Below are 23,608 nucleotides of genomic sequence, written 5' to 3' on the forward strand. Positions count from 1 at the left end.
TACTCTGCTAGAATATTTAATATCTGAACTTTGCAACTTTATGAGATTAGTATAATTGCCCCCCTTTTACAGGTAAGAAAGCTGAGTCTCAGAGAGACTGAATAATTTGACCTATTCTACCTGATCCCTAACTCTGGGCATTTTCAACTACTATACAATGCTTCTGATTTGTTTATAAAATTAACTTCTTGAGGACATTAAATTAAAAGCACCAATCAGACACTGCTGGCCAGAATTGAAAACAGGGGAATAGAGTTCAAGGTACCACAGAAAGCTTTTTATTTGGAACAGACTGCAAAATTCTAAAGAAGAAGGCATTTAAGTTCCCCAGTCTGCAAAAGATCCAGTGGGCTTTTAGAGCAACATGCTTTGACAGGGGCCCCATCACACAAGGCCTAAGTTGACTTTAAGTATAATTGCAAAGAGTATGAAACAAGAGGAAAAAAATAAATTAACTTCAAACAGGCAGAAAGCAGAAACCTTCAGGGAGATCTCTTAATGAGCCAGAACACAAATTTTTAAACAAAAAAGTGTAAACGTTCAGAGGTAGTTCCAGAAATCAATAAGGACAAACGGGTAATAGAAATACAAATCTGGAGTTGATCTGTGTTAATTAGCTAGAAAAATAAATATAGATGTTAAATCAGTATTTCTGGAGCTTACTATTGCAATTAAAAAATAAACATCAACAGGAAACTGTTCCAGAAGTTTCAACATGACAGGCTCATTCTCATAAACCCACTTTTTCCCTTATTCTTCTTATTCTGTAACCTGGACTTTCCATAGGGATGTTGTTAAATTTGCTTTTTTCTCACTGTCTGGATTAACATGCTTTTCCAGATTTCTCTCAGATAATAGTTTATTGAGCTATTGAAACTTTTTTATTTAGAAATTTCTTTCGAGATAGTGCGATAGAGGCATTTTATTGTGGTTTATTATTTTAGGTGAAAAGAATCCTGGGTATTTTTCAAATATGTGTCACAGCACAAAACAAATTACAAACTGAACTTTATAAAAGATAATCTAATACTGATACTTTCATCTAAGTAGTGCATCAAGTTCTCTTATGAAGTTAGCTATTTATCTAAAATCTTGCTGAAGAAGTTAGGGGAAAATGTTCATTCTTAAATTAAAAAGTGGGACTTCCCTGGTGGTGCAGTGGTTAGGAATCTGCCTGCCAATGCAGGGGACACAGGTTCAAGTCCTGGTCCAGGAAGATCCCACATGCCACGGACCAACTAAGCCCGCGAGACACAACTACTGAGCCCACATGCCACAGCTACTGAAGCCCGTGTGCCTAGAGCCCGTGCTCCGCAACGAGAAGCCACTTTAATGAGAAGCCCACGCACCGCAACAAAGAGTAGCCCTCGCTCGCTGCAACAAGAGAAAGCTCGTGCGCAGCAATGCAGACCCAACGCAGCCAAAAATAACTAAATAAATAAAATTATCTTTTTAAAAATTAAGAAGTGAGGACAACTCTCAATGTACCGGCCCTAGCAGGCCCTAGCAGAAAATGCAAAAGCAAATTAAGAGTATTAAACTACATTCTTTCCACAGATACTAAGCTAGCTCTGACTATTTAGAAAAACAAAGCCCTTTGTTAGGGCCTCTCCCAGTAACAGTTTACATATCACCATTTATAATAAAATGCCAAATTCACTCAAGTTATTAATTGCACATGAGTAATTTTAAATTCACACATGCACACACACACATACACAGTGGAATGGGTCAGGAAACAGAAAAGGGAGTGGTATCTTTCCTGTTTGTTTTTTAAGTGTTTTTCTATATTACCTAAATCTAGTTACTGGTGGTTTAATTCCTTCCCTATTCAAAAGCTTCTGTATCTGAAACCTGATTTTTTAAGCTTTAGGCTAAAAATCCAGAATAACTCATTAAGAGTGTGTTTCTTACCATTTCACCACAGAGTGAGATTATCATTTAGAGAAAAACCGCGTTTAAAATATTTCTGCAGCTAGTAAGGTATTACGAGGAGATCATCTCTCATTCATCTCTAGGTTATCTGACTCAGGCTGGATGGGCTTGAACAAAACCAGAGACCAATCCAGTGCTTCCTGGCTACATATATGTACTGGCTGCTGTAACCTCATCCCTAAAAGGAGTGATGATAATTTCAGACCCTGATATTGGATAAACATTCACCCTCCTATAAATGATGACTCCTCAAAGGGTTACATTTTACCATCTTCAACTTACCTTCAAAAATAGGACAAACACTCTCTTTTGAAAGTAAACATCATTATTCTTTTGCATCTAAGGATCTAGATTTAAATCCATTATTGAGTAGGATGTAATTTGACCCTTTTTCTCAAGCTTTGATTGGGAACTACAAGTGGGACCCGAGGGGAAGGTAACTAGTTAGCAGAAACCCACCCTCATCTGCTGGGGACAGCTTTATAGAAGGCTAAGGATTTTTCAGAAGGAACTGTATACATTAAAGGATATGGAAAGTCCTCTTGGGTTAGAAATACTCCCAAGCCAGAAAAGGGAACCCTCCTACACTGTTGGTGGGAATGTAAATTGGTACAGCCACTATGGAGAACAGAATGGAGGTTCCTTAAAAAACTAAAAGTAGAGCTACCATATGACCCCACAATTCCACTACTGGGCATATACCCTGAGAAAACCATAATTCAAAAGGACACATGCACCCCAGTGTTCACTGCAGCACTGTTTACAATAGCCAAGACATGGAAGCAATTTAAATGTCCATCGACAGATGAATGGATAAAGAAGGTGTGGCATATATATATGATGGAATATTACTCAGCCTTTAAAAAGAATGAAATAATGCCATTTGTAGCAACATGGATGGACCTGGAGATTATTATACTAAGTGAAGTAAGTCAGACAGAGAGAGATAAATATCATATGATATCACTTATATGCAGAATCTTAAAAAAATGATGAAGATGAACTTCTTTACAAAACAGAAACAGACTCACAGACTTAGAGAATGAACTTATGGTTACCAGGGGGAAGGGTGGGAGGGAGGGATAGATTGGGAATTTGGGATTGACATATACACACTGCTATATTTAAAACAGATAACCAACAAGAACCTACTGTAAAAAAAAACAAGCACAAACAAATAAATAAATAGAAATACTCCCAAGCCTTCCAATCCATTCACTACAGGTAGCTTTTGGTGTTGTTTTGTTTGTTACCTTCAGAGCTCTCCAAGCCTCACAGAAACCCATCAACACCGTTAGTCTCCAGATTGGGATAGATTGTTAAATTGGTTAACAGAACTGGGGAACTCCCCCCATATCCTCAATGAATACCTCAATCACACTGTAGTGAACAATATAAAATATACTAGTTAGAAAGAAGTAGTTTATTTTCAAGTTTAGGCAGTAACTGGATCTGGCCTTTAATAAAGCGTCAGTGAATGGATAAAAGTGGTCTGTTTTAAATGTAGAAGACAAACTGCGTAAGAAGCATTTATTTCAATTTACTTTTAGTAGGTTTTATGTTAAACTGCTCAGTTTTTAATTAGTTTATTGTCTTAAATAGGTAAATGTTCCCACTTGAAATCTTATTTACACTATTTTTTGGCACAAACTCACATTTCCAAAGGCATATCAAAGTTTAACGTCAAACCAGCCGGATATCCATTATCATAAAGTCTCAATTAATGATAATTGGCTGTACAACTTTATGGCAACACAAAAGGCACTGTTCCAAAGTGGTACTTACCATTGATACAGTTGCATTATAAAAAAAGTTGAACCCAAAGTTAACTTTCTTTTCCCTCTGCTGTACCTAGAAACTCAGACTCATCAATGGCAAAGATTTGAATTAAAAGAACAAAAAGGGGCTGGACAGAAATAATGGTATATAATAATAATTCCCTCTCCTCAGGAATCATGAGGCTACCCTATGGCTTTCCAGAGAGAACTAACTAACCAAGGTAAACTTGGGGCAAATGTCTTTGGGTCTCAGCATCAAGAAAAACCACCACCCTCCCTTAAAAGGGCAAATTTGAAGTACCTTCCTAAGTGACTCAACTGGCAGGTATTAATTAACAACATAATGTGATTCTTGGCTCGAATGAAGGACAATTAACAGGGTGCCTCTGCTCACTGTTTGACTCATCCTCACACCCAAGCAGGCAGGCCCCCTTCAGCACTCCTTGGCTTGTGGTGAAGCACCCAGGCTTTGAGTGGTGCTGGACTCAAATCCTAATTCAGCCATCTTTTTAACCTACATTAGTTTAGACAAGTCACCTAATTTGTCTCAAAACCTGTTTCTTTAAGTACAGAATTGTAGTAATAATACCCACTTGACATACGGTTGTAAGGAAGAAGGATAATGTAGCAAAGTACCTAGCTTAGGGATTCACAAGGGTCTAATAAATGATAATTATTCATTCAATAAATATTTATTCAGTATTACCATTATGAGCTACAAAGAACCATGTGTCAAACAAATGGAACTGAATCCCATCCTAATGTTCATATATTTAGAATTCTTTATTGCAACAATCCAAGTGTAAAAACAGGGAATACTTTACTCACTTGTTATTAGTAGACATATTTTCTGCCAGCCTGTTCTGTTCAGTTATAGCTTCACCATCACCCATGTGAGCAAAGCCCAAGCAGAGAGCAAAGACTTCCACCACCATTTGGTGATAATATGACACCTCTCTCAGTTGTGATGGTGTTAAGGAGAGCAATGACACCATCTCTCCACCCTGTGTTGTTTAGTAAATGCTGCGTAGGGAGGAGTAATGAGGCACCCCTTCCTCTCCCAGGCAAGACGGAGTCATTGGAGGCCTAGTGGGGAGTCAGAAGTCCTACTGCATCTAGCAGTAACAAGGCACTCACTCCCACCTGTTCTGTCAACAGAGGTTCAATGGGGAACCTGAATTTCCATCACCACTGTGCAGTAATGAGATGGCTCCCCAGTTCCCTCATCAGTATGGTATCAGAGGTGTCAGTGATAAAACAGAAGACTTAAACAACATCCAGAATCTCAACATAATGCCAAAAAATATTCAGGACCCATTAGAAAAATTTAAAAACTCATCATACCAAGAACCAAGAAAAGCTCAACTTGAATGAAAAAAGTTAATCATTAGATGTCAACACTGAGATGACACCAATGTTGGAACTATCTGACAAATACTTTAAAACATCCCTTATATAGATGTTTCAATGAACAATTACAAACGTACTTGAAGACAATGAAAAAAATAGAAAGTCTCAGCAAAAAAACTGAAGATATAAAGAAGAACCAAATGGAAATATTTAAATGGAAAAATATAATAAGTGCATTTTTTAACTCAATGGATGGACTTAATAGCAGAATGGAGAGAACAGAGAATCAATGAACTTGAAGACAAAAGTGAAAAAATCACAATCTGAACAACGAAGGATAAACATACTTTAAAAAAAGAGCATAGACTCAGGGACTATAACAGTCTCAGCATAGGACTATAACAAAAGATTTAACATTTATGCCATTGGCATCTTGGAAGGAAAGGAAAAGGATGTTGGGATTGAAAGTCATTGAAAAAAACAATAGCTGACAAATTCCAAGCTTGGCAATAGACATAAACCTACAGAATCCAAATAGAATAAACCCACAGATATCCACACCGAGACATATGATAATCAAACATCTGAAAACTAAAGGCAAAGTCTTGTAAACAGAGAGTGAAACAACACATTACCTATATATATTACCTATGTATAGGGAAATTACCTAAAAGAATGGCTAAAGAAAATCCTTGAAACAGAATGTTAATTTTAAAAGAAGGAATCTGGGAACCTCAAAAAGGAAGGAAAAACAAGATAAGGAGTAAGAATATGGACAAATACAATACATGCGCCTTCTCCTCTTGAGTTTTCCAAATTATATTTGATGCCTGAAGCAAAAATTGTAATGTATCATGCAGTGCTCAAGATATGTAAAGGAAATATTTAAAACTCTTTTATTATAAAAAAGGGGAAGATAAAGCAACTTAAAAGGAGGTAAAGTTTCTACCCTTCACTCAAACTGGTAAATGTTGATGCCAGTAAACTGTGTTAAGTTATGTATGTGAAACATAATACCTAAAGTAACAACTAGAAAATACACACAAAGAGATGCATTCAGAAATACTTTAGATGATTCAAAATGGAATTCTAAAAATGGTCAAGTAAACTACAGGAAGACAGGAAAAAGATCTTATTCTGCCTAGGTTTAGGGAAAATATGCTGGTAGCTATCATCTCCTTCATCAGTACAAGCTGTACCCCAGCTTCAACCTCCCTCTCCTGTGACTAGTGATTATAACACATGGGTCTATACACTGTGGGCCCCACTAATAACCACTACAGTGTTGGATTCAGTATTAATTAAAAGTTGTGTTGAGAAAAATAATACTCAGGGCTGATTGTTTGAAGGGCAAAAGCCTTGTTTTTCCTCGAGAGTTAATAGGTCAAGCAAAATCACAAGAAATAAGGGCACTTGGACTGCATTGAATTGTACCCCTGTCCCTCCTCCCCAAACAGAATAGCTTTTACGGTACTGCATTTTGATATAAGGTATCAGCAAGCCTTTTCAAAGAGGTAGCCCTGCAGCTAATATTAACAACAATACTGGTGTCTTCGAAGAATTGGGAGATGGGGATTGAAATATATACACTAATATGTATAAAATGGATAACTAATAAGAACCTGCTGTATAAAAAAATAAAATAAAATTCAAAAAAAAAATACTGGTGTCTTCTATTTACTGGGCACCTCAAACACATCAGGCATCTTGTATAAATTACCATTAATCCTTTAAACAAGCCCAAGAAGACAGATCTCATTGACAAGTGTATGGGCCAAAAGATAAACTTGAATCTGTCTCTACTCGATATTCAATCTGTGACTGAACAGAGAATTTTATTGTTAGAATGTTTTTTCACTACTTCATAGCGTTCTCATTAGGAGGAGATACCAGGAGGAATTCTGAGTTTAGGAGAGAAAATAATTGCTGACAGGAATTATAATCCCAAGATAACACAAAGTAAATAGGGCATGTAGCCAAGAGAGTAGACTGAATCTATGAACACCCAATAAACAGGGAACAAGAGGAAAATCCTTATGGCCACTATAAGTAAGAGAGGAAGGCATCAAACTACCCTGATAGGTTCTCACACAAGGAGGAACTTCCTAAATCCTATTTAGGCAGGAAACAGTCATGTATGGGAATTCTAGAAATTGTAGGATAGCAAGTATCTAAATGCTACTGGATGTAAGGGGACCACTGAAGGGGTGAATCAGATTCTGACACAGTGGCTGGGTCTCTATTCATTTTCTTGAGGGTTCTTAATATATTTGCATGTCAAAAGCAATTCAGATCTGGCCCTGGAAATTTCCCCCACTGTCCTTCACTATAACAGGAAGCCTTTTCTTAAAGGGTGAAACAACTGCGGATCTTGTCCAATCTTGTGCTAAAGCAGTGAGTGTCTGGTCTGCCCCGTAACTTTTCTGAGGCTATTTCCCATTTGTAAAATAAGGAATCTGGCATAACTGATCTCTCAAATCATTCTCAAATGTAAAATCCATGATCCTATTGAAAATATTCAAGAGACAAACTCTAGTCCTGATAGTTTGAAAAACATGATATTTATAAATTCATTGGCTTCTGGGTTATTACTCCATATCCAGTAATTTTTGTGAAAGTTAATACAACTTCACAATGACAAGTCTTTATAGTTTTTTAGTGCTTTAGTGTTGTTTAGTTATTTCAACTGTCTAGAACACACAGTACTACCTCTGTTTTCTCATAGAACTTTATTTTTCTATTTTCGGTTCCATAGCCATAAACTTCCCTTTCCACATCAGCCAGATGTTTCCCCTTGACCATTAATGGCAACCACCACAAAGGATGACCATAGATCAACAGAAAGCATTCACCCTGATGAAAAATAAAACTCAAAGCCCAAGTACCCCCAAGTGATTCAACACATTTGTGAAAAAAGTGACGGCCGTCAGCATAGCTCCGGGTGCCTGAGGAGTTGGAGTGACACTACATTTTTGAGCCACATTCTTATGTCAAGTGGGATAAGTTTAGCTGCCCTACTTTCTCTAACAGTGGTTTTAAGAGTCACACGACGGGATGTACATAAAAGAACTTTGTGTACACAGAAGCATGTTGCCATGGAAATGAATAAGTAGCTCTATCTTCCTAGAAATAGGCTGCACATTGTCATATCAACTAAGCAGCAGTCCGATTCTATAACATATCTGTCTTGATGAAAGATTTTTCTTTTTACCTTAAATCAAGATTTTCTAAAGTTTGTTCCCTGGAATATTAATAGATATTATGCAAATAACAACAACAATGAAATGCCTTCCAAACTTTTTTTGATCAAATAGTCTGAAAAAATGCTTGGTTAAGCAAAATTAAACAGACTTCATTCCTGCAGAACTTCTTAAAGCCTTTAATATGCTAATATGCAATACTCCATGGGCACTCTTTAATGCGGTGATTTCTAAGCCTATTTGACTCTAAAACTATTTTCCTAGAGAACATCTCTTGGCAATAATGCCCGGCGAGTAGCATTAGGAAACAGAGCACTAACAAATTTTTTTTTTCGTGTACAACTTGCTGAATGAAGCAGAACTTATTCAGTATGTGCCTCAGACCTGGGACTCCACACAGGCACCTAGAAAGAAGCCAGGGGAGCTAACACTGATTCCAGCTGGGTTCATCACTTTTCTGATCACATTAAGATAAATAGGGTTCTGGGCATCAGATATTTTAGAGACAAGTCATGTTTTTGCTTCCCAGTTTTTAAAGTAAAACCATAGGTAAGTGGATGTCCTTTGGCCTAAAGTCCCCCACCTGTATCCCCAGAGCTGCTCTCTTTCCCACCCCCATCACCCATATTCTAACATCCCATGTTTTCACTGTGTCCTTCTCTTTTCTATTCAAAACTTAGGGTCCTAAACTTTCTGGGGCACAATTGGGGGTCCTAGTGAAAGACAGTGTATTATAGTAAATAAGAAGTGAATTGGCAGCCAGACTGTCTGGAGTCAAGTCCTAGGTTCAGCTTCCAGAGTTTGCGAGCTGGGTGGCCTTGGGCAGGTTACTTAATTTTCCCTGGCCTCAGTTTCCTCTAGTATAGAACAGATATAATAGTATAAATATCCTTGTTATTTAAATTTAGGAACTGAATAAATTTGAATAAATCCCTTGCTATTGAAACTTCTACTACTTGCTGTCTGAAAATCAGGAATCAAATTGATTTGGACAGTATAATATCACTCATTTTCCAACTTTGCTATCCATACTCACTAACTAAATAGATCTGACAGTAAGGAATATTTGTGGTGTCTACCTCATAGAGTCACTGTGAGGACTAAATTAGTTAATACCTGTAAAGCACTTTGAGACTGTCTGGCACAGGGTGAGTATTTGCTATTCCTACTTTTCTGGCTATTATGATATAATATTCTGTGAGTATTAATGATAGACTTCTTCTAGACAATTTATTTTTATTTAACAAAAGCTCTCGGTGTTTTAATCCAAAGTTTCATGAAAGGATTGACCCTCAAATTTTATTTACATATTCATTTGTTTTTACCACAGGATCTTTTTAGGAAAAAGAAAAGAAAAAAAAAAAAAAACATGGGGCTATGAACCAGGAGACCTCATTTCTGGTCAAACTAATTTCTAGCAAAGTACTAATCATAACACATTAGGCCAGGGCATAACCTCTGAGGTTTCAGTTTCCCCTTCAGAGAAGTGGAAGAAATGCCTACCCTCCTTACCTCATGGAATCAAGAGAAAATGAATATAAAAGTATTGGGCAAATGGTAACATGTAGCACTCAGGAAGGGGACTGTTTGCCACTCCACTTGGGTCACTGCTTATTGTGTTTGTGGGATGTAACCTCAGAATTACAGTCCTAAAACCCACACGAAACCCAGAGTCATGAATAAATCTGTTGCTGCAGAGGAAATCAGAGCATATTTCATACTGATTAGCAGACCGGTGGTTGTTCAGTAGGACATTCTGGAAACAACATTCAGTCAAGCAACAAACCTTTATTGAGCACCTACTAGGTATAGTAGCTGTTCTTGGTGCAACTCTGGTTGAATTGTGGGGTATGTGACTCATTACCTACAGAAGCAGGTGCTGATGTAAGTTTCCCCTCTCTCCTGCCGTATTGCTGATCCTTATCAAGTCACATATACTCCTTGCTCAAGCGTCCTTCTTTGTAAAAATGGCCCCCTGCTTCATAAGTCTAGGACTATTTGCAAGCCCATATTACTAAAGTGTTTGCATTTCCTCAAAAGGAAAGTATGACTGAAAACCAGTCTACTTATCAGTAAAGTATCAGGGGACTGATTTCCAACTGCAATGCCTGCTTTGTTATTCCTTCATTTTCTTCCCTTAGAAATTTAATAAACTTTATCTAAAAGGTCATGCATCCTTCCTCAATAGCAGTACCAAAGGTATTTGTATAGCATTTAATATTTAGCCAACCCTTTCCGATCTGTTTATTGTCCTCCTAGCAACCCAAAGGAGTTCATTACTACCCCATTCTGTACAGAAATGAAGAAGCTGAGGCCCCAAGGCACATGCACTTTATTAAGGGTAGCCACCAATACTCTACTTAACAGTCAAGTGAGGATCAAGTCTTCAAGCTGAATGACCGTTTTTGTGGGGTTTTTTTCTTTTATCTCCTAAGTATAACCGACCATGCAAAGAAAATTTAAGCTTAGCAAGAAAAAAAAAAGCGTTCAGATAAAATATGAATCTGGTGCTATACAATAAAAAATATTACTTAAAAAAAAATTACTAAGCTTTTTTCCTCTCTCTTCCATATCCTTTCCCTTTATCCCAATTATCTGCTAAAGTACCCATAAAATATGCTATCAACTTATTTCAGACTAATATGAAATTGCAAAAATGAGAAAAAAAAAAACCCACAGGTGACGAAAAACCTTAGCAAATGGGGAAAATCGCCGAGAGTGAATTGCAAGTCCACAGCCTCTGTCCTGTGAACTTCTCTAGTGCAGCAATTTGTTTTTCTAAAGAAATATCATAAACCCTGGCTGTCTGAGGATACTTCAAAGTCATGTTCTCCGACCTCAGCTCGGCCCTTCCTATCTGACAGTTCCTTTATACACCTTTGTTGAGTCTTAGCCCATCCACAACTTCTGCTTCCTCCCCAACACATAGATTCTGCAAGTTACCTTGATTTTTGGGAAATGGATTTTTTACCATTTAGGAATGAACGAATGAATATTTTCCTTTTTCAATTCCCAACTTCACTTAAGCAGACAAAACTATTTTCTCCTTCAATTCCTCTAGCCCCTTGGGACCCTTTTCCTGTTATCTCTAACAAACTCAGATGGCCTTCATTTTAAAGTAAACCTTCATCAGCCCTGTTACTACCTCAAATTACAACCCCCGCTCTTGATCCTAATTTCTTGAGTTATCAGTATTTGGTTTTCCACAAATTATCCTCTGCCCAATCATATACCAAAACCCTAAAATCTGGCTTTTTCTTTCAATGATCTACTTTTACGTCATACACAGGGCACATTTATTCATTCAGCAAATACTTTCGGAGCATGCACTGTACTTGGTGCTAGAAATACAATGGTGACTTGGATTTTACAATCTAGCAGGAAAGACAGCTAAGTAACAGGTAAACAAATAAAAATTACTTGGAAATAACAAGGCACGCCATAAAAGAGATGAACAGGTTGCATGCTGGTGACAGCAAGGGAAGCCTACCTACTTGGGTACCATGGTCAGAAAGGCTTTTCTGAAACGGTGGCAAAAAATAGCCAGTTGTTCTATGAAGAATGTAGGATGACCCTTTAGATTAGAGCAATCAGATCTATAAAGACCTGAAGCAAGAAAGAGCTTGGTGCCTTTGAGGAATGATCCAGTTCAGTACAGCAGGTAGGACATGAAGTAAGGGACCATGGATCCTGGAAACAGACCCGCTGGAGTTAGGAACCATTGCAGGCTCAGATTCTAATGCTAGTTTTAGTAAAAATCCAGTCTGCCAGGCAGAAAACATTACCTGGAAGTGGCAGTTAAGTTCAGTCAAACACTTCCAGAACAGAGTTCTATCGTGGAAGACCAGGATGCCCTAACAAATAAACACAGCATGCAAATACTCAGCAACAGGCCATGTTCAGAGATTGCAACAGCCAGCACGAGGGGATTCGCTGAGCAGAGCACAAAGCCCCAGGTACCGAAGGCCAGTTCCAGGATGGGACTAGAAGAGCGAGGCTGATGCCCTGTTTTGGGGGCCAGGGCAATCGAGGCAGGAGGTGAACCTTAGGCAAAGGCACCTAGATGAAGATTTAAAGATAGAAAATAACACAAAAATCCATATGGCAGAATCAAGGTAACCTGCGGAAACGATGTGTTAGGGATGACGCACAAGTCCAGTGATCAGTGAGGACACAAGATTAGAGACCAACAAAAGCAACGTGACTTGATTCTGAGTGTCAGTGTGCTCAGCTAAGACTCCCTTTTCCCTCCCATTTGAGGCCAGGATTTGTCCTGGAAACCAGGATGTGGCTGAGCTCCCCGGTCTGAGTCTTTGAACTGCACAGAGCAAATATAAGCAAGTTCCTATAAAAGAAACTGTTCTTTCAAAGATTTAGTCAAGGGTTTCCTTGTTGCCAGGTATCATTGTCAGTTTTCAGTCTTTATTTTCCACCACTCCTTGAACACAATACACCCATCCCATATTTATTGCCTTTCTCTTAGCTTTTTTTTTTTTTTTTTGCGGTACGCCACTGTTGTGGCCTCTCCCGTTGCGGAGCACAGGCTCCGGACGCGCAGGCTCAGAGGCCATGGCTCACGGGCCCAGCCGTTCCGCGTCATGTGGGATCTTCCCAGACCGGGGCACGAACCCGTGTCCCCTGAATCGGCAGGCGGACCCCCAACCACTGCGCCACCAGGGAAGCCCCTCTCTTAGCTTTTTAAGGCTCGAAACTCTGATAGTAGAATCCATCTCCTCCATTTTCACACCAAATTGGATGCCAGCCCAGTCTGTTCTACCTCCTCTGTCCCCTGCTCTTCATTTCCATTGGCACAACCCAGTGTCATTGAACCCAACTGAAGCCATCATTAAAGCCTCATCTACAGTCTCCGTCTTCTCCACTACCTTCTCTCCCCTTTCAAAACAGTATAACAGATTATTCATCTTGCTTAAAAGCCCAGCTTGAACCATATGAGTCTCCCAACAAATGGCTGGTGTGCATGTTCCCATCTCCCCTCAGTCACTCACTACATATTTACTGAATTTCTTTTGGGTTCCAGGTACCGTGCTAGGTGCTGACCATTCAGTGGTGGACGAAATAGAGTGGCAATGAAAAGCCTGGTCTACACCAGTGGCTTTCAAATATTTTGTCCCTAAAATCATTTTGCTCTAAAGAAATTTTTACTTGGAAGCCCACTGTGTAAGCACACAAAATGAGAGTTGTTCTGATTGAGACTGGGGCTGCCTACTTTTTCTCTCCCACCACACGATCTTTCAGAGATTCCTGAAAAATATTTTAGACTCCCTTGATTTTCATATATTGATGCTATGCTTTGAAATACACACACACACACACACACACACACACACACACACACACACACACTTCTTGTAGGAAACCATAAATTTCTGCCAATTTTTGCTAACTATTTTTGTGTTTTGTCCTCCCTCAATCATAAGCTCCATTATGCAAACTCTGGACCAAATTTTATTTGATAGCAGCTGTACTACTACAAAGGGTGGCATTTTTTGCAAACTCAAGCATGCATTGAATCAGCTTATTCACAGACAGTTTAGTGATTCTCATATTACAGATGTAGTGGAAGTGGACAAGTCTACAATAGTACCATAGCTTCTGAGCCAATCACACATTCTTAGCTTCCTTTTATGTTGTATATTACAAATTCTAAGACAGACTCCAAAAATCCTCTACAGATGCAGGTGAGATAAAAATTAAGTTCTAATTTACAAATGACTTGAAGGCACAGAGAATATTATTTATATACACATACATATTCTTGCTTATAATCATTTTTTATTTACTAAAATATCTGCTATAAACAAAGACAGACCAAAAGACAGTTAAGTAACATCCATAAAAGTTAAATTCTAGAAGCTACAGAAATCCAGAAATTTCTATAGCACTTAACATTTGGGGGAATTAAGAACTTTTTTCCCAGGGTTTAGAGGTTTTGCCCATATAGTTCTCTCTTACAGCCTCCAGATTGTTCTTAGGTGCAGGAAGTTGTGTTATTTGTTTAAGCAAGTAGAGGTTGTCAATAAAGATAGTGTGCTAGAGAGAAGGAATGGCTAGAAGAGGGGAATGAATTTGTTGCTTAGGGTAATACGTAACATTTGCAGAGGCCTTGTTGTGTCCCAGGCCTGTATTGCTGTTCTTAGTACGTTAAAATGTGAACTCATTTCTTCTAAAACGCCCTGTGCAGTAGCTACTATTTTATCCATAGTTTACCCATAAGAAAGCAGAGCTACAGAGAGATTAAGAAATTTACTTAAGGTCCTTCAACTAGTAACCAAGATTCAAAGCCAGGTGCTGTCTTTGTGGCCCATGCTCTTATCACTGCATCATACTGTCCAGCAGTGCTGCAGACTGTCCAGTCTAAGCAGGGCATGGATGGCCACCGCTCGACACAAGACCAGTTTTCACAGTTGCTATATCCTTATGTTTTAAAAATTACCAGTAAGTTTTCCCTCCCAAACAATCTCTCTTCCCTCAGCATCCTATTTAAATTACAGGAGCCCTCCACCAACACTCCATGTCCCCTCACTGGCTTTATTTTCCTTCATCCTACTTATCTCCATCTAACAAGCTTTATGTTTTGCTAAATTATTTTATTTATTGTCTGTCTTTCTGCACTAGAATGTAAATTTCATGAGGCTAGGAATTTTTCTCTGTTTTAGTCACTGCTGAATTTCCTGTGCCTGGAAATGGTAGCAAGTCACAATTATTTTTTGATGGAATGAAGCTTCCTTCACCCTTACTAAAGCTTCATTACCACCAAAGATACTTAACCACCTCGTATGTGCATATATATAGATATACAAATAGATAAAGATATGTAGATATATACACACACGTATAGATACGTATTATATATGTATACATTTATGTGTATACACGTATGCACACACACACACTTGGATAGTATATTAGATATACAATATTATGAACATGGTTAATATTAAACACTCAGTGTTCTTGGAATAAAGATGGCACATCCTGGGAAGTACACGGTACTCTAACTCAGCCCTGGTCCCATCGGCTTCTTTTCTTAGATGTTTACGCAGGGGCACACATATTCTGAATGCTATCACTTCTCACTCTGAGGATATATACATAAAAGCAGGAAATAGAGCCCTTTTCCAACCTCTCCGGAAAGAATTAGATGGCATTGTTGTTCTACCCACCCCTAATCAGGCCTCTGTCTGGGTACCCATCTGCTGCCAGCACAGTTTTAATCACCAACCGAATCACCCCAGGCTTGCTGCCAGGTCCCCACCTCCTCTACTTCCCTTCCTTAGTCTCCCTCTCACCAACCAATATGAGTAAAATCCATATTGGCTCCACCAGTCCGGCTCCAACAGGACCTTAAATAAAGTCACTCCCGCATCACCATGGCAATAATCACCGCTTAGACAACACTCTTTCTGCTGATTCTCATTTCCAGGGAGCAAGTACCGAGTGAAAAGGAATTACAAGAGCTTGCATGAATACAAATCAACTCAGACCTGAAGATTGCAGGAGACGGGGTTGCCTTTATATCCTATCATCTCCAACTGAGAGTTCCAGGAGCATTCAGAAGGGCCAAATGGGTTTAGGAAATGTGATTTTGGTGCAAGGAAGAGAGCTAAAACAGAGAACTCTGCTGAAACGAGGGCCCTGGGGAAAAGGGTTTAAGAAAATTCCACCCTGTGGCCAAGAAACACAGGAAACCAATTTTTATGCAGAGACCTGGTACAGAAAATCCAAAGAAAAGAAACCTGGTCGTGTAAAAAAAAAATGAAAATTCTACACCTGCCCTATGTGTGGGTGTGGAAATGAAGTTTACACCATCCTCATTGTGCTGGAATCTTCTAGAGGAAAGCAAGTAACGTAAAAATGGTCCCGGATCAGAGATACCACTCAGGCACCTGCCGGACACAAATTCAAAAATCCTCTCTAAAAACTTGTATACCACCCAGCACACTGGACTCCTACAGAAAAATAACCCCTAGGAGAGATGATTTCAAAAATAAAATGTATAGACCATTGCAAACAAAATGCGCCCCCCCAAGAAGAGTCAACAAGCAAACCAAGTAGGTTTGTTTAGCACTGGCAATCAAATTAGTATTAAAGAAATGGTTAAAAGGAAAGAAATAATAAGGGTAGAATGCTATAAAAATAAACAGGTGGATCAAGAAAGAATGTAATAAAACTTCTAGAAATGAAAAACAAAACCATTAATAATGATCAGAGCATCCCAGTTCTATGAAATGGGGTTGGGAAAGGGGAGTAGCACCCTGGTGCTCTCTGGGAGGACTTGGAATGATTGCATTTACATTCTATAAAAGGGAAACTTCCCCAGGATATCAAAAGGACAGCACCCTGCCCCAGTTCTAGCAATAAGAAGACACAATATTTCTCTTGAAAGCCCCAGTGGCATTATGCTAACACAAGAACAACATAGGAGAATCCTGACTCAGTTCTGATTTACATAACTTCTTGTCATAATATAGCGCTCTGCCTAGTGAATACACAGGCATCCTTGGAAGAGGCACTTTAAGGGTAGCAAGTCTAGCTGCTGAGACAGATGCTGAAGGTATAAAAAGGGGCAAAGGGTCTTCCGGGTCATGTCATTAGGTGCAGGAAGCACTATTTCATTTCTTCTCCTCTTGCATTAAGCACTGAGTACAAGTATGACCCTGGAACTACTTCTTTCTTGGATTTCAGATAACAAGATAGACTCAACAAAGCATTTTTGTGGCCATATCTTTGGCGCTGACCTGTGGTTGGAAATAAAATATAAAACTCTCTGTACTTATCCAGCACTCCAGAACTCTAGCAATTAGCAAGCACCAACTGGCCTCCTGGGCTCCACTTCCCCATTGGTAACTTCCTTCTTCTGAGCTTAATAAATCTGTGTGGTGTTATTACCTAACCTGAAATGTGCCTCCAGTGGCCACAAAGTCAGAATCCGAGAAGGTGTGCAAAACTCCCTTGTGAAAGCTGTTATTTTAAAAAATTGTGAACTAGATCTATCTTTCGTTCCACCGAAACCTGCAGTGTTTCCGAGCGACAAGATCTCAGGGGGTGTACTCTTGTTTCTGAGATGCTTTGGGGATTCATTTTTGAAGTTTAATCTTTCTTGGATCACATGTGACAGAATAAATATTATGTTATTTCATACATGGTCTCTGGTTTATTCTAGCTCAGAACATGTAGTTAGTCAACAAAGGGAGGCAGCTTTGCCAAAATTCAGTAACGTATACTGTTTGAAATAGGTACAAAAGTAACACCCAAAACCACCAGGAATAAAAATTTCATTTGTGAAATTTTTGAGAGTAATTTTGTAGGAAAAAAGTCTCCATTAAAATTCATGTGTTAGTTTAGAAATCCCAAAGCAATCATTTTAGGCCCTTTTATCCACTTCTCCATCGTCCAGTAGCACTGAGCTATCTAAATGACTCTACTAGGCAAAATTATGCAGGAAAAACTTATGATAAAAGTTGACAAATGGTGCTACAAGGAAAGTAGTTTAACGACAGAAACCAATTTACAACAAGGAATAAAGAGGATATAGAACACGAGTGGCCAATTATATCTTAAGGGTATCGTGCTTAATAATTGAGCACTATAATAAAACTACAGAAATCACAGCCAGAGTTAATAACAATTTAAGACATACACTAAAATGTACGATTTTAGACATTTTAAATATTTTCACAGCTTTGTTTTATGTTCTTTCCCCATCTTCAGAAATTCATTGATCCCAGTTTTCTAAACAAATCCGAGATGTAAATGCTATACATTTTGGACATGTTACCTAAAGCTTGTTTGAAAGAACTGTGAAGAAGTGATGATTTTCATTTAAGACCAGTATAAAATGAGCCTGAGTGGGGCTAGTGAAATGAAACAGGTAAGACTAAACTTTAAGTCATAAAAAGATGTCCATGTACTCATTTGAAAAAAAATCCTATTCCTATGTTGATGCTTAAAAAACAAAAATCATCCTGGTGTTAATTATAATTCACAAAGTGACCTGAATGATCCCATATGGAAATCTTCTTATAGAATATCTGCATTCTGTGCCCTGGAAATTCAAATATCCCTCAAACCACCCTTATAGCCTCAGGAGATTTACCAAATCCACCAAATGCTTTAACTTTTATAGTAATTTGTTGGCAGAATTTCTTGTGTTAAGAGACATTTATTTTGCAACCCAACATGAAATAGGAATAATAGAAAACTGATGTAACTGTAATTGATACACTTCTAAAATTATGTCTTAAATATTCACTGAACTGGACCACATTTTTCCACATCGTGTGGAGTCTAAGAGCCTATTCATAATGAACAAATGTATCTTTTCCTATAAGCACAGATTAGGGAAAAATGTAATATGGTGAACACAGCACAGCTTAGCCTTGAAATGATGACAAGGTCTTACAGAAATCAGGAAGAAAGTAAATGTGACAAGTTTCTTTTCTGTTTGCTTTCAGGACTGACCTATTGCTCTGGACTATGAGAATAGTTATTACAGAATGAGTCATATGGAAAACACAGGCAAACAGAAGAATACTGAGAATACAAGTACGTGTTATTCTCTCACTGGTAGCTAACTTTAAGGATAAGACATAACAATTGGATAGTAAAAAGTGTCCCCAGAAGATCAATTCCTGAAAGCGATTGTATTTCTTTAAATAACAATCATAGAAGTTTTTTGAAAACCCCAAAATTACTCAAACCCTGTTTTTTGAAAGCAATTATTTCATTTGGAGAAACAGTATAATGGAATCAATTGGTATAAAAGATACACACAAGCCGAATCAAAGCAAATCTGGAATCACAGATCACAGATTATTTTTCATCTTTCAAGAAACAGACTCAATTATATGCACAAAAAAACTGAGGTCTTGGAAAGTTACTTATTACTGTTTGTCAAATTAAAAAATCATAAGCACTTTTTTTGAGCCCATTTGCTAAACAGTAAAGTGTGTTTTCTACTGTGCATACGAAATATGAAAATGTATACTTTTTTCTTGTTCAAGAAAGCTTGACAAACTTTGAAGTGTTATATTACATGATGTAACAGTACACCATGTGTTATATTTACCATGACGATATTAATATGTAATGTATTTATTTCCATATTACATTGGTATTCACTTACCACTATCCCTCACAAAACAACAGCAATTTCAGTATACAGATGGCTAGATAATAAGATAGAAAACTCTTGTCATGACCACAAGACAATCTGCTCACACTGGGTAGGAAAATAGTAAAGGTGAAAAAAAGATTATCAGAAGAAATTCATAAAGCTTAAGCCAAAGTAAACCTACCTCAGAAGGTAGGATTAGGCTATTTTAAAAAGTCACTTGCATCCTTAAGGAGGAATGACAGCTTTCAACAGCATCTCTGCTTGTTCACGGCTCCGCCCTAAGGAGTGTGTAGGTCATGTAACAATATTGACTCTAGGGTCAGACTCCAACTGCTAAGGACACGTCTCCTTAATGCATGTGAAACCCTTCTTTCAAATACAGCTAGTTACCAGATCCAGATATATTTGTTTAAATGACCCATTTCCCACCTATCCAAATTCATTAGCAGCAAATCACTTCAATGGGAAGTTCTAAGGAGTCATGAGATTATTCCCTTCAAACTCCAAAGAATGATGTTTGTGCTCCCTTTATAAATACCCATCTTCTGAAAGATAGAGTTTGTGGGGAAATCACTTCATCCACTTTGGATGTTCATACATTATAAATTACTTTTTATTCCTCCTTCCTTATAATCTCCACCTGCACCGCAATCTAAAAGGATTTCCGACTGTGGGCCTTTATTCAGGGACAACAAAAGACTTGAATGACTGTGAGACTAGGATTCTTTCCAACTTAGACCACAGTATAAAACTGCTGATAGACGGGAAGAAATACAAGGTTGTGCTATAAAACAAGGGCAGAGAGCTAAATGCTAAATTCTAAAGCTGTGGGCTCTTTGAAAATGGCTACACAGAGACGTTTGAACATTTGAGCAAGAGTTTTTTTAAAACCTGGGTCTACAGATCCCACAAAGGGCTCCTCGGATTAAGTTCAGTATATAAATGAGATATCCGAAATAATTGTAAAATTATGTGTGTGTGTGTACAGGCAAATTTTTTTTGCAGAGAACATTGGTAGATTTTATTATCTAGACCATATAATTTATTGTCCAAAGCACCATACTTTTTTCACCATATTTTGAAAGTGATAATCATAATATATTTGGCTGTGAGCAAAATTTACATGATTAATATAACTTGAATTGTTAATCAGTAATTTTAATTTATGATATTTACAAGAATTGCTAAAGTGCTTAGAAAAGTTTTGGTAATTACGTTTGCAAATCTGCCCTGTTGGACATTTTAAAAGTTTAAAAGATGTCTTCCCTGGTGGCGCAGTGGTTGAGAGTCCGCCTGCCGACGCAGGGGACACGGGTTCATGCCCCGGTCCAGGAGGATCCCACATGCCGCGGAGCGGCTGGGCCCATGAGCTGTGGCCGCTGAGCCTGCGCGTCCGGAGCCTGTGCTCCGCAACGGGAGAGACCACAACAGTGAGAGGCCCGCGTACAGCAAAAAAAAAAAAAAAAAAAAAAAGTTTAAAAGAATTAGATGTACTGGTATTAAATTTGTAAATGTAGGTAAAGATACTTAGGGGCATTTCATTAAAGAATTTTGTACAAGCAGCTATTTAATATATTAAGTTTAATATATTGAAATGTAATCAATGGATTAAATTTACCTAATTTAGGTAAATTTAATCCATTGATATTCATTTTAATTTCATTTAATTAAACATCAAGAAACAAGTTCTAGAGATCTGATATACAGCATCATGTTTATAGTTCACAATACTGTATTGCACACTTAACAGTTTGTTAAGAGGGTAGATCTCACATGATCTGTTTTTATCACAATAAAAAAAATTCAGACATTGAAATCCTAACTCCTGTACCTCAAAATATGAGTATATTTGGAGATAGTCTTTAAAGATGTAATTAAGTAAAATATGTCATTAAGATGGGCACTAATCCAAGATGACCAGTGTCCTAACAAGAAGAGGAAATTAGAACACAGATAGGTACAGAGGGATGACCGTGGGAAGACATAGGAAGAAGGTGGCATCTAGAAGCCAAGGAGGGAGGCCTCAGATGAAATCAAACTCGCTGATACCTTGATCTCAGACTTTCAGTCTCTAGGACTGTGAGAAAATAAGTTGCTGTTGTTTAAGTCAGACAGTCTATAGTATTTTGCTATATACCAGCCTAGCAAATGAATGTACCAAGTACTTTCCCAGTTCTTATTTCATTAAAATCTCAACGTACTCAAAACAGACATGTATGGTAATCTTATCCCCGTTTTGTAGATAAGGAAACTGTAGTTTCAGAGATGTTAAATGATGTCTCTGAGATCATCCAGCAAGTGAACACAGGATGCAGGACTGAGACAAGAATCTTATGGAGCCCACATGCTACCCACTTTCCATTCTTAGCAGGTGACAGACTAGAGGACACCACAGGTTTGGTCTCAGCAATGCCCTTAACAAGTTGTGAGATCTTCACACAGTCATTTATTTTTTAACATCATTTTTTTCATCTGCAAAATGAGGGGGTTGAATTGGCTATTCTAAAGACTAAATAGACTGAGTCTATATAAAAGGCTTATCAGTTTTAAAAGTTGAGCTCAAATCATTGCTTTCACTCAAACTCCTAAAGAAATGATCTCTGTAAACTCATTTCTAATGAAAATTTACTGTTTTGGGAATCACTTCATATTTTGCCTGCAGAAATTAAGGCTCTATCCAAAAATTTAAATACTTTAAAATGTTTTGAAATATTATCTTAACTCATTTCAAAAGTTATTTTTATAGGGCTTGCATCCCATTAGTTAATTTTCTGTTGTTAAAGATTTCTCTATTCTGAACTTTTAAGGATTGTGCATAGTTTCAAGAACAAAACACAGGGGGCTTCCCTGGTGGCCCAGTGGTTAAGAATCCACCTGCCAATGCAGGGGACACGGGTTTGAGCCCTGGTCTGGGAAGATCCCACATGCTGCGGAGCAACTAAGCCCGTGCGCCACAGCTGCTGAGCCTGCGCTCTAGAGCCCGCGAGCCACAACTACTGAAGCCCGTGTGCTTGGAGCCCGTGCTCCACAACAAGAGAAGCCACCTCAATGAGAAGCCCACGCACCGCAAAGAAGAGCAGCCCCCGCTCGCCACAATTAAAGAAAGCCCGCGTGCAGCAATGAAGACCCAACACAGCCAAAAATAAATAAATAAAATTTATAAAAAAAAAAAAAAAGAACAGGATTAAAATTTTTTTACAGAAAACCCAAGTCCAGTCTTAAAATGTTGAGCGAATAATTGTATAACCCTGAATGAGAAAGTAGTTGCAGACCTTACTTTCTAGGTCTGAAAAATTATGTAAATACTTTCCTGCAGGCCTAGCAGGAAAGTCTGCCATTAAATAAAAGAATAGCTATGAAATACCTTTGAATTCTTTTGAGGGAAGTTGCTGCAAGGTAATTAATAAAAACTCATAGTGTTAGGATATCTTTTTTCAATAAGTTCCTTAGTTTTAAAATATGATGTGAATGCTTGGTTTGGATTGTTTTCATACCTATAGTGACTATACATTTCGTTTGCCAGAAAGAGGAAGTACATTGTGTAAAGTAATTTATACCATAATGGAGGATAGCAGCTTATATCACTGTAGGGGTTAGAATTGTGCATCACCTCTTGTGTGTTTCCAACTAAACAGAGGCAGTCTCGCCAGGAGGGAGAAAAAAAAATTCTACAAACCACAAACTCCATCCAATCACAAAAAGACAAATCAGCCTTCAGGCAAATCAAATGTCTTCAGTTAAAGCTTACCTGGATTTGGCACTCTGCCCATCTTTTCTCAATCTCTTAACAATCTACTTTCACAAACAGTTAAAAACATGCATACTGAAAGGCATTCCTTTGCAACCTTATTCTTAAAAACAAGGAACTCTTTAGCCCAGGGAAGACTTGGGAAAAGAACAGTTCCTCTCGGACTTTGCAACATGTGAATATGGGATTAGTGGGTGGGATTGAGGTGTGCTCAGGTACATAAATACAGGCTTGGGCTGAGCCAGCATACTAGGAAGCTTGGACTGCATTGAGGCCACCTGGCTCACACAGACAGGTGGGTGGGAAAATCCAGGTAAGGCTCCTGACAGCAGTGTCGGAAGGGCACTTATTGAATGAGCTTTGGCCTTTGGTTCCTGTGTAAAGTTGCAGGCAATCCACAGGCAGAGGAGTGCAGGGTAGTTCCATGGGCAGTGAAATGGGATTTGGAGAAGGAATCATG

Source organism: Delphinus delphis, chromosome 9 (genome assembly GCF_949987515.2).
Source record: "Delphinus delphis chromosome 9, mDelDel1.2, whole genome shotgun sequence".
NCBI classification, from domain to species: domain Eukaryota; kingdom Metazoa; phylum Chordata; class Mammalia; order Artiodactyla; family Delphinidae; genus Delphinus; species Delphinus delphis.